Source organism: Apium graveolens, chromosome 9 (genome assembly GCF_009905375.1).
Source record: "Apium graveolens cultivar Ventura chromosome 9, ASM990537v1, whole genome shotgun sequence".
In the NCBI taxonomy this organism is placed as follows: Eukaryota; Viridiplantae; Streptophyta; class Magnoliopsida; order Apiales; family Apiaceae; genus Apium; species Apium graveolens.
In genome coordinates, this window is record NC_133655.1 from 231,239,467 (window position 1) to 231,252,057 (window position 12,591).

Here is a 12,591-nt window from a genome sequence, read left to right on the forward strand (position 1 = left end):
TTAGCGATTATCTTGTAACTGTGTAGTATATAAACGCAGACATAGGGTTTACACTATAAGTGTTATCATTATCGAGAATATTATTTTTTGTAACCCTAGCAGCTCTCGTGATATTTTGTTCATCACTGAGAGATAACAGTTCCATATTGTAACAGAGTTTATTATTTCAATAAAGTTTGTTTTCTGTTACTTAAGTTCTTGAAGTTCGATTTGATTGTAATAAACACTGTATTCACCCCCTCTACAGTGATTGTGTGACCTAACACTGTTAATGATTCTGGTTATTGTTTATTATTGTTTATTTTGTTATCATGTTAGAGTTGGATTGTTTTTATAAAATTGTGGACCAGATTCGTGGTCAGACCATATAATGGTCAAGTTAGGCCAATGTGTGCCTTAGATCCAGTAGTTAGAGCAATGCTTTGTGCTTTGCTCGGGGTTAGTGCGTGACTGATCAGCAGCCTAACCTTGATTTTTAAAATAAAAGTACAATATCCAATTCTAAATCATATTCCATTGTTCACTTGATATCATAACCATATTCACTTGATGATCATTATTCTCAGTCTTGTCATTGGGACTTGCTGAGCTAGTTAGCTCATTTGTGCGATGTTGTTTATATTCTTTCCAGTTAAAAAGGAACAAGTTGATAGCGAGGATCCCCAGTCCAGTGTGAGAGCTAGGGGTTCAGGTTGATCGAGTTAAGCTAGCAGGCTTCTTTTGGAATACTTTAAGTTGTAAAAGTTTGTAATAATGTTTAATACTCAGTTTTAAGTTTGAATGATTGGGATTTGAACGGTATTTAATATAAGTAGATGTGTTGGCTTGTGTGCATACTTTAACCTGTTGCGATCCATGGTAGTTGGTAAGTAGGGTCACTGCATATTATTATTAATTCTATTATTGTTATTAGCAGATTATAAATAAGAGAGTGTGTGGACCCCAAACTTCTGACCCGGGTTTGGAGGGCGTCACAGGTTGGTATCAGAGCTACAGGTTATAAGTCACTGACACAAGCCTAGGTTGACGGGAATGGGTAGAGGGTTAGGATTAGAAGTAAGAAATAGAATGATAAAACATCGAGAGATTGAGTGTTATCGTGTAGCAGGTACTAGTATAATTCGTATCATGGTCTGAGATCCTTATATTGCGATATGATTTCAGATAGCAGCGATAGCCGACTCTTTCATCTCCGTATCAGTTGATCACTCAGAGCCTTCAGTAAGAGTACCGTCTTCGGATCCACGTCCTGTTGTTCCACCAGTGTTGGCTATTTTACCTCCACCTGTGTTGCAGCCTGTACCACTGTGAGCTATTCCACCTCCAGGTATGAGGCCACCTATCAGAGGACCCCCACCAGCTGATTCAGATACCACTGGTCATTCAGTTACAGGAGTACCTTTCCAGTTCTCTGCCTATCCTGTTCCATATCATCAGTTTGAGGCTTGCCTTATGGAGCAGCGATTCCTACAGGGTTAGATTCAGGAGTTATTGCATATCATGCGTACCAGGGAGATTGGGAGAGGTGAGAGGCAACTTAGAGAGAGGCTCCAGATGTTTCGTAGAGCAGCTGCTGTGAGGATTGCTGAGGCTACACATGAGGACATCACCCCTGATTTTGTAGTGGAGTGGGCTAAGTGGGTTTTCGAGGAGCTTGAGGAGATTGGAGGTCCAGACTTGTCATGAGTTAGAGATCCAGGGATAGAAATTCTGAGCAGTGTTGTTATGGTTGTGTAGTATGTAAACTAGTGTGTAGTGTGTATCAGTAGACTTTTGAGCTATATTTATAGACTAGCTATGCTGACTAGTGAGTAGGTTGTTGTACCTTTTTGCTTTTACTTTCGAAGCGTCTTTACGCTTGTACTACCCAAAACTTTTGATCTATATATATCAGTATCTTTTCCTTTCCAGCACTGTCGTTTACTTTGTTGCACTAGTTATACCCCTGTGATACCATGTACCCTGTTTTCATAATTGTTTATATTCTGTAAAGAAGCATGCAATTTACTTAGTCACAACTGCTTTCAAAAAGAGATCTTTCTGTTTTACAAAAAATTTCATTTCTACAAAGATTTGATTTAAAAAGCTAAATAAGTTGTTTGATTCTTTACAGAAAAATGCCTCCTAAAAGAAATACCCGCACCAACACCCAAAATGAAGAAACCAATAATAACAATCAAGATGATACAAACCAGAATGTAAACCCAGGACCAATTGACCCAGCAATAGCCCAGATTCTTCAAATCTTGGCTCAACAAACAGTTCACCTGACACAACAACAACAAAGACAAACTAATCCTCAGGTAACTTTCAAAACTTTTCAGGCAGTAAACCCACCAGAATTTAAGGGTTCCTTAGAGCCGATTGAAGCAAATGTATGGTTAAAGGAGATAGAGAAGGCATTTGTCTTAGTTAAAGTAAAGGAAGAACAGAAGGTTGAGTTTGCAAGTTACTATTTGAAGAATGAGGCTACATATTGGTGGGAGATGGTGAAAACATTGGAAGGTATAGATGTCATTACTTGGGAGAGGTTTAGGGAATTGTGTTTAGAAAAATATTTTCCCCAGTTTGTTCAGGATCAGATGGAGCTGAAGTTTTTAGAATTAAAGCAAGGAAATATGTCGGTGGCAGATTATTAAAGTAAGTTTGAGGAATTGTCAAGGTATGTGCCATCATATGTGGATACTGACAGGAAGAAGGCTAAGAGATTCCAGCAAGGCCTGAAGACATGGATTAGAGGGAAGGTAGCTATTTTTGAATTAGATACCTATGCAAGAGTTGTACAGAAGGTCATGATTGCAGAGACAGAGAGTGAGATGTCACAGAAGGAAAAGGAAAGTAAGAAAAGGAAATTTGAAGGAAATGAAGGTCAGTCACAGCCAGGGAAGTTTCCAAATTTTAAGAAGGGCGAGTTTCAGCCAGGGAGAAATTTTAATTTCAGCAGACAGAATGCAGGAGACGGAGGTCAGAGCAACCGTCCAGCTAATATGAATCAGCCGAATCAGTTGAGATTAACTTTTCCGGACTGTCAAGTATGTGGGAAAAAGCATGGGGGAGTTTGTAATAAGTTGAATGTGGTATGTTTCAAATGCAACCAGAAAGGGCACTATTCGAGGGAATGCCGAAATCAGCCAGCAAGAGAGCCAGCAAATAAAGATCAGCCTATCCGGAATCCAGCAGTGAAGGTTCCAGCCATTGGATTTACGTGCTTTAAATATGGGAAGCCAGGACATATGGCCAGGGATTGCAAGACACCAGCCCCAGTCAGTAATGTATTGAGAATTATGGGATTTACCCCAACAGTGAATGAGACTCCAAGGGCTAGAGTATTTGACATGTCTGTGAAGGATGCTATCCAGGATACGAATGTCGTGGAAGGTACGCTTAATGTGAATTCTTTGTGTGCCAAAGTGTTAATAGATTCGGGAGCAACTCGATCGTTTGTTTCACAGGATTTTGTTAGTAAGTTAAATTGTCCAGTTGAATATTTAAATGAAATAATGACTGTGGAATTAGCAAATCAGGAACGTGTATCTGTTAATCAAAATTATGGGAATTGTGAGATTGAGATCTCTGGTAGTAAGTTTTGTGTAGATTTGATACCATTCAAGTTAGGAGAATTTGATGTTATATTAGGGATGGATTGGTTATTTAAGCATGATGCTCAGATAGATTGTCGAAATAAGAAGGTAATGGTGAAGACGCCAGATGAAAGGATAGTAACATTCAAGGGTCAAAAACAAGTAAAGAAGTTCTTAACGATGATTCAAGCCAAGAAATTACTACGACAAGGATGTGAGCATTTTGTGGCATATGTGATTGACAGAAGTCAAGAACCAACAAAACTTGAAGATATTCCAGTTGTGAATGAATTTCCAGACGTGTTTCCCGATGAATTACCAGGACTTCCTCCAGATAGAGAAATTGAATTTGCGATCGACTTAACACCTGGAACAGAACCGGTATCCAAGGCCCCATACCGAATGGCGCTCGTTGAAATGAAGGAGTTAGCAAAGCAATTGCAAGAGCTGTTAGAGAAAGGAGTAATCAAACCCAGTGTGTCCCCGTGGGGTGTGCCAGTATTATTTGTCAAAAAGAAAGATGGAAGCATGAGACTGTGTATCGACTATAGGGAGCTCAACAAGCTTACGATCAAGAATAAGTATCCGTTACCTAGAATTGACGATTTGTTTGACCAATTGAAGGGAGCTCAGTATTTTTCCAAAATTGATTTAAGATCAGGATATCATCAACTGAAGATCAAGCCAGAAGATATACCAAAGACAACTTTTCGAACAAGGTATGGACATTATGAATTTTTAGTAATGTCTTTTGGATTGACCAATGCACCGGCAGCGTTTATGGATCTGATGAACAGGATTTTCAAGGAATATTTGGACAAGTTCGTTATTGTATTTATAGACGATATTTTGATATATTCAAAAATGGAAGAGGATCATGCGGAACATTTAAGAACAACTTTGGAGATTTTAAGGAAAAAGAAGTTATATGCTAAATTCTCGAAATGTGAGTTTTGGCTACATGAGGTTCAGTTCTTAGGACACATAGTCAGTAATAAAGGGATCAAAGTGGACCCGACAAAGATCGAAGCAATCACGAATTGGGAAAGCCCGAGAACACCCACCGAAGTAAGAAGTTTCTTAGGATTGGCAGGATATTATCGACGATTTGTCCAGAATTTCTCAAGAATTGCAATATCATTGACAAAGCTTACCCGAAAGAATGAAAAGTTTATATGGAACGATAAGTGCGAAGAGAATTTTCAGGAGTTGAAATGACGCTTAATCACGGCACATGTTTTGTCACTTCCAGACGATCAAGGGAATTTCGTAATTTATAGCGATGCTTCTCACAAAGGATTAGGATGTGTTTTAATGCAGCACGACCAGGTGATTGCGTATGCGTTAAGGCAATTAAAACCACACGAACAGAAGTATCCTACTCATGATTTGGAGCTAGCAGCCATAGTGTTTGCTTTGAAGATTTGGAGACATTATCTGTATGGAGAGAAGTGTGAGATTTATACGGATCACAAAAGTTTGAAGTATATATTCACCCAGAAGGAACTTAATATGAGACAAAGGAGATGGTTAGAATTGATCAAAGATTATGATTGCTCGATTAATTATCATCCCGGCAAGGCGAATGTTGTAGCAGACGCATTAAGTCGGAAAGAAAGATTAAATGAGTTAACAGTACCTGAAGATATATATAAGGAATTTCATAAGTTAGAATTGGAAATTAGAATTTACAAGCCTGAGAAAGTGAAAGTGTACAGTATGACATTCCAACCGGAGTTATTGGATAAAATAAGGAAAGGTCAGGAAGATATAATTGATCAAGATATAAATCGTTTGGTAGGTGAAGAATTATGTACGCAAAAGGATGACCAAGGTATTCTGAGGTTTTCATCTAGAATTTGGATTCCACCAGTATCGGAGCTGAAGAATGAAATTTTACAAGAAGCACATAGTTCAAGATATTCTATCCATCCAGGAAGTACTAAGATGTACAGGGATTTAAAGAAGAATTATTGGTGGCCGGATATGAAAAGGGAAATTGCGGAATGGGTTAGCAGATGTTATACATGTCAGAGAGTCAAAGCAGAGCATCAGAGACCAAGTGGATTGTTACAGCCATTAGAGATTCCAGAGTGGAAGTGGGAACACATTGTCATGGATTTTATAGTGGGATTACCAAGGACAAGAGCTAATCATGATGCCATTTGGGTTATAGTGGATAGACTTACCAAGTCAGTGCATTTTCTACCTATGAATGAAAGATTTTCGCTCGACAAGTTAGTCCATATGTACCTGAAGGAAATCGTAGTTCGTCATGGAGTTCCAGTGTCTATTGTATCTGATCGAGATCCAAGATTTAATTCAAGATTTTGGAAGAGTTTTCAAGAATGTTTGGGAACGAGACTGAATATGAGTACAGCTTATCACCCGCAGAAGGATGGCCAAAGTAAAAGAACGATCCAGACAATTAAGGATATGTTACGTGGTTGTGCTATTGATTTTAAAGGAAGTTGGGACGAGCATTTACCTCTGGTAGAGTTTGCTTATAACAACAGTTATCACGCTAGTATTGGGATGCCACCCTATGAAGCTCTTTATGGACGCAAGTGTAGATCTCCTGTATATTGGGACGAAGTAGGAGAACGTAAAATACTTAGACCTGAATTAGTGCAATAGACGAAGGAAGTTATTGAAGTTATCCAGAAGAGATTAATGGTAGCACAAGACCGTCAGAGAAAGTATGCAGATCAATCAAGAAAGGATATGGAATTTGAAGAAGGAAACTTAATTTTACTAAAAGTATCGTCGTGGAAAGGATTGACAAGATTTGAAAAGAAGGGGAAACTGAGCCCAAGATATGTCGGACCCTTTGAAATTCTAAAGCGTGTTGGCAAAGTAGCTTACGAGTTGGCGTTACCTCTACACATGGAACATATTCACAATATTTTTCACGTATCAATGCTTAAGAAGTATAATCCAGACTCCAGGCATGTAATAGAATATGAGCCAATAGAGCTTCAAGTAGATTTGTCATATGTAGAGAGTCCAATAGAGATTCTAGAAGAAAGAGAGAAAGTATTGAGAAATAAAGTGGTAAAGTTAGTAAGAGTATTGTGGAGAAACCCAAAGGTTGAAGAATCAACCTGGGAGTTAGAAAATGATATGAGAGAAAAGTATCCTCATTTGTTTTCTTAGAAAATTCTGGGGACATAATCCTTTTAAGGGGGGGGGGGAGGATGTAATATCCGGGATATATCGTGTAATTATTTTGCTAATAAATAAATATTATGCATGTTTTGTGTTTAGTAAGTAAAATATTTGATAAATGATATATGTGTTGGAAGGTTTAAAAATAATATTAATTGAGTATTTTAATTTTTCTATGTCCAAAATAAAATATAGATAATTGTTATATCTTCCTAATTGTTTTTATGTTGATTTATGATTTTATAGGAATCATATGAATTTTATAAAATCTTTTTCCGGGTATTTAAAATCTATTTTATAAAAACGGGAACCAATCAACGTCATCCGTTGTTACGTTTTTGGAACTCGGAACTCTTCCGAGAACTCCTTCCTAACCTAATTGTAATATTCCGAGCATTTTCCATGTTTCGACTTTTTCGATCCGATGTACGATTTGTCATGCGCGGGTCCCGGCGCAGTATTTTCGATACATTATTTATTTCGGTTAATCAATAAAACTCGTATTTTTGATAAACAGGATCTTTTTATTAAACTATTATAATTATTACTTCGTGGTACCTGTAACTAGGCGCTGAGACCAAGACCGCAATACAAATTGTATAGATTTGGATAATTATCCTGAAAACCAATACCGATTGGATCAGTTTTTATAAATAAACGTACCATTTTATATCCGGAATGATCCAACGGGATACTAATTTTCCGTAATTATAAATAGCCTTTTCCCGTATTTTATTTCGTATCAAAATCATTTACAGATAGTAGTTATATAATTTTCCAGAGAAAAACCCTAATTTCATAAACTGTTCTAAGAATCAAACCACAAATTCAAGGTGTTAGTGAAATCCGTTTGGAAAGTTGGAGTAACCAAATTGAAGGTCTCAAGGAGTACTATCAAATTCCAGAACCTGTTTTACTGCAGAATCAAAGGTTGATTTTATATATTTTTATTTATTTTCGAATTAATTTGATTAAAAATATGAATTTTTGTTCGGATGATTGTTTGTATGATTTGATGCTTGTATGTTGTAGAGCTTATCTTCCTGATGATTTTGGTATATTATATGACTGATTTGGAGTTCAATAACATGTTCAAAATTGAGTTTGATCTTCGAATTTTAAAATTAGGGTTTATGACCCGTATGAATGTTTTCAATTGAAATTTGGGGGTTTTTGATTCAGGGGTTATTAGTTGTTGATTTATAGTGGGTTGTGTTCCTTATGAAATTTGCAATCGATTGATCTATAGCTCGTTAACAGAGGATTCGTGAATCGAAGGGAATCGTGTTTTGAAAATTTTCGGAGTTCCCCGAAAACCGGCGATGTTCTTGGCCAATTTCCGGCCAACTCAGGGGTTATTAGAATGATTGGTTGGCATGGTTGTGTTCCTGGTTGTCTGTAGATGTGATCTGGAGGAGATGGTGGTATGAGAGTACCGGAATCGTGATCTCCGGTCATCCCCGATTATTTTCCGGCGAGGGCTGTAAAATTGCAGTTTAGTACCCTGACTTTTTAAAACGATGAAGTTCAGTCCCTGAGGTTTCCAGAACTTGCAAATTTTCGATTCATGTTTATAAAATTTTTAAAAATCATATTTCCTATTTATTTTTATTATAAAAATTCGTTTTTAAATTCTGAAAATTCTGAAAATTATTATTTTAACCAAAAATTATTTTTAATTCAAAAATAAATCTGAATTAATTAGTTAATTAATTTCAGTTAATTTTTAATTGATTAATTAGTCAATTAATTCGAAAATTAATTGATTAATTGATTTAATTAATTATTAATCAATTTTACTTAATTATTTAATTAGATTTAATTATTTAAAAATGATTTAAAAATTCTGAAAAATAGTTTCGAGCTTTCAAATGTTATTCTAAATTATTTCCAAGGCTCGATAATTATTATAATATTGTTTCGAAGCCAGATTTGGCCAACCGAACCCTGTTATTACTCCGAAATTGATCCAACGACCCGTTTTAATTCTGAAAAATATTTTAAAAATCATATTAAATACCCGAAAGCCTATTTATGACCCGAGACTTCTTTATAAATGATATATCATTGATTACGTGATGTATTATGTGTTATACGTGACTTGTTGATTAACTATCAATCTATATATTCGGTGTTTATTTGATTATTGTGTAACTTTCAATCCGTTAATCGGATTTGGGTGAAACGAAGGGTAGATAGAAGTATGTGTTGAATAGAATCGTTTGAAGTGATTATTGATAGATGCTTATGATATATGAGCAGAAGAGGCAAGACGTAGGAAAGGGAAACAAGTAGTTGAGGAGTAAGACGATGGTGATTGGGAGCGAGTGCAGGATAGTAAGCTAATACCAGGCAAGTGTTCTGAACTTTCTCAAGATATTGTCGTGATTGATATTCCTGTTTATATTGCAAGTGCTTTGAAGAACTATACCCTAAACCTTGATTCCATTTATTGATCTTGAGCCGTACACCTTATTCTTTCTAAGCCATTGATTATTGTATACCCAAATACGAACCTCATGTATACAATACTAATCCACAAATACATACAAACTATTAATCAAACACTGAACCAGGTTGCTTACACACTCAACCCATTGTACTATATGCTATGAAAGCCCAAATTTTTGAAACTCTGAAATGTTGATTCCTTTATTATCCAATTCTTTCATTACCCAGCATCCAATCTTTGAGATTACCTTATTGATCCTTACAAGGATTGAAACCCTTTTATTGGTAAACATTCACTGCTGTTAATGATTCTGGTTATTGTTTATTATTGTTTATTTTTTTATCATGTTAGAGTTGGATTGTTTTTATAAAATTGTGGACCAGATTCGTGGTCAGACCATATAATGGTCAAGTTAGGCCAATGTGTGCCTTGGATCCAGTAGTTAGAGCAATGTTTTGTGCTTTGCTCGGGGTTAGTGCGTGACTGATCAACAGCATAACCTTGATTTTTAAAATAAAAGTACAATATCTAATTCTAAATCATATTCCATTGTTCACATGATATCATAACCATATTCACTTGATGATCATTATTCTCAGTCTTGTCATTGGGACTTGCTGAGCTAGTTAGCTCATTTGTGCGATGTTGTTTATATTCTTTCCAGTTAAAAAGGAACAAGTTGATAGCGAAGATCCCCAATCCAGTGCGAGAGCTAGGGGTTCAGGTTGATCGAGTTAAGCTAGCAGGCTTCTTTTGGAATACTTTAAGTTGTAAAAGTTTGTAATAATGTTTAATACTCAGTTTTAAGTTTGAATGATTGGGATTTGAACGGTATGTAATATAAGTAGATGTGTTGGCTTGTGTGCATACTTTAACCTGTTGCGATCCATGGTAGTTGGTAAGTAGGGTCACTGCATATTATTATTATTTCTATTATTGTTATAAGCAGATTGTAAATAAGAGAGTGTGTGGACCCCAAACTTTAAACCCGATTTTGGAGGGCGTCACAGTTAAAGTTCACTGAATTGGATTATTTTCTTACAAGGTTTACTTTAGTCGTGTGTTTCAAGTACTCTAGTTTTTATTGCAATGGGAGAACCAGCAGCACCAACGAAAGCGTTGATTGATTTTTCTCAACCAAAGATCAATGACATTCAATCTAGCATTGTCAGGCCAGCTATCGCAGCTAATACTTTTGAGATCAAGCCTGACATAATTCAGATGGTAGAAAATTTGGTCCAGTTTGGGGGTGCTCCAACAGAAGATCCAAATATGCACATCAGGGATTTCATAGAGATCTGCGACACCTTCAGGTTCAATGGTGTTTCTGAGGATGTGGTGAAACTGACACTGTTCCCATTCTCTCTAAGGGATAAGGCTAAGAGCTGGTTACACTCTCTACCAGCTAGTTCGATTGCTACTTGGGAGGATCTTGCTCAGAAGTTTCATACTAAATTCTTCCCTATGGCGAAGACAGCTGCAATCAGGAATGCTCTTACTCAATTTGCGCAGCAATCAGGAGAATCTCTATGTGAAGCTTGGGAGCGCTACAAGGAGATGCTTAAGAAGTATCCTCATCATGGCATGCCTGATTGGATGATTATCAATTGCTTTTATAATGGTTTGGGAGCACAGTCAAGACTCATCCTTGATGCAGCTTCAGGTGGAGCATTATGGGCAAAGAGCTATGAGGAAGCTTATGAGCTAATTGAACTGATGGTTGCTAATGAATATCAGTATCGATCCCAGAGAATGTCAGAGGGTAAGGTAGCAGGAGTTCTGGAAGTTGATACAACTACGACTATCACTGCTCAACTAAAGGCATTTTCTATGAAGATCGATTCTCTGGGCAACTATGGAGTTAATCAGCTAGCCAGTGTTTGTGAGCTGTGTGGAGGTGCGCATGCGATGGAGCATTGTGCTATATCTTGTGAATCAGCTCAGTTTCTGAGAAACTTCCAGAGGCCGCAGCAACCAGTTCCTGCCACTTATCATCCTAACAACCGCAACCATCCTAACTTTAGCTGGAGCAACAATCAGAATGTGATGTAAAAGCCGTTCCAGCAGTTTGGAAACAAGCAATTCAATTCTCCTGGTTTGTAGCAACAATTTGCACCAAGACAACAACTCCAACAACAAACTAATGGAGGTGCAGGTCTATCTTCAAATGAAAAATCTGAACTGGAGGAGTTGAGGCATATGTAAAAAAACCAGACTCTTATATGCCAAAGTCAGGCTGTTTCTATCAAGACTCTGGAGAACCAAATAGGGTAAATTGCTAACGCTTTATTGAATCGACCACCAGGAATGCTTCCTAGTGATACAGAAGCCAATCAAGGCAAGAGGGAAGTTAAAGAACAGGTGAATACCATCAGTTTGAGGTCTGGAAAGGTCGCAAGTCCCCAAATTCAGCAAGATGAAGAGTCTGAAAATTCTGTCCAGAATGCAGGTGCGTCTGCACCTTTTCCAATTCCAGAAAATGAGATTGTGGCTGAAGGAGAGGTTTTGAAGGATGCCGAGGTGGAACCAAGGAAGAAAGCTGTTGTCAACACTCCTCCTGAGGGTAATTCAGGGGAAAAATAGGTCTATCCTCCACCTCCTTTTCCTAAAAGGTTGCAGAAGCAGAAGTTGGATAAGCAATTTGCTAAGTTCTTGGAAGTTTTCAAGAAACTTCACATCAACATACCTTTTGTTGAAGCTCTTGAACAGATGCCTAGATATGCGAAGTTTATGAAAGGTATTCTCTCTCGGAAGTGAAGCTCGATGATTTAGAGATCGTTGCTCTAATAGAAGAGTGCAGTGCTGTGCTGCAACAGAAACTACCTCCAAAGCTTAAAGATCCTGAAAACTTCACTATTCCTTGCACTATAGGAAAATTGTCTTTCGACAAGTGTTCATGTGACTTGGGAGCTAGCATCAATCTGATGCCCTTATCTGTCTACAAGAAACTTGGTTTGCCTGAGCCAAAACCGACAAACATGTCCTTACAGTTGGCCGATCGTTCTATTACATATCCACGAGGCATTATGGAGGATGTCTTGGTCAAGGTGGACAAACTTATCTTTCCTTCTGACTTTGTCATTCTTTATTTTGAGGAGGATAAAAAGATTCCCACAATCTTGGGAAGACCATTCTTGGCTACAGGCTGAACTATGATCGATGTGCAAAAAGGAGAGCTCACGATGAAGGTTCAAGATCAGAAGGTTACTTTTAATGTGTTCAATATAATAAAGTTACCCACAGATAAAGAGGAGTGCTTTAAAGTAGAGCGGGTTGACTCTATCATGAATTCAGAGCTTTAGCAATTGCCAAAAGCAGATACCTTAGAGAAATCCTTAATAGGGGAATCAGTTATTGAAGATGAAGAAGGAGCAGAGCAACTGCAGGTTT

General features: G+C 37.4%; 1 non-coding gene across 1 annotated transcript; it reads right to left on the reverse strand.

Moving 5' to 3' along the window:
• Positions 1–10,680: 10,680 nt before the first annotated feature.
• Positions 10,681–10,787, reverse strand: LOC141688300 (small nucleolar RNA R71). Its single transcript, XR_012561752.1, has one exon. It is a non-coding gene; the product is annotated as a small nucleolar RNA R71 (small nucleolar RNA).
• Positions 10,788–12,591: the final 1,804 nt, after the last annotated feature.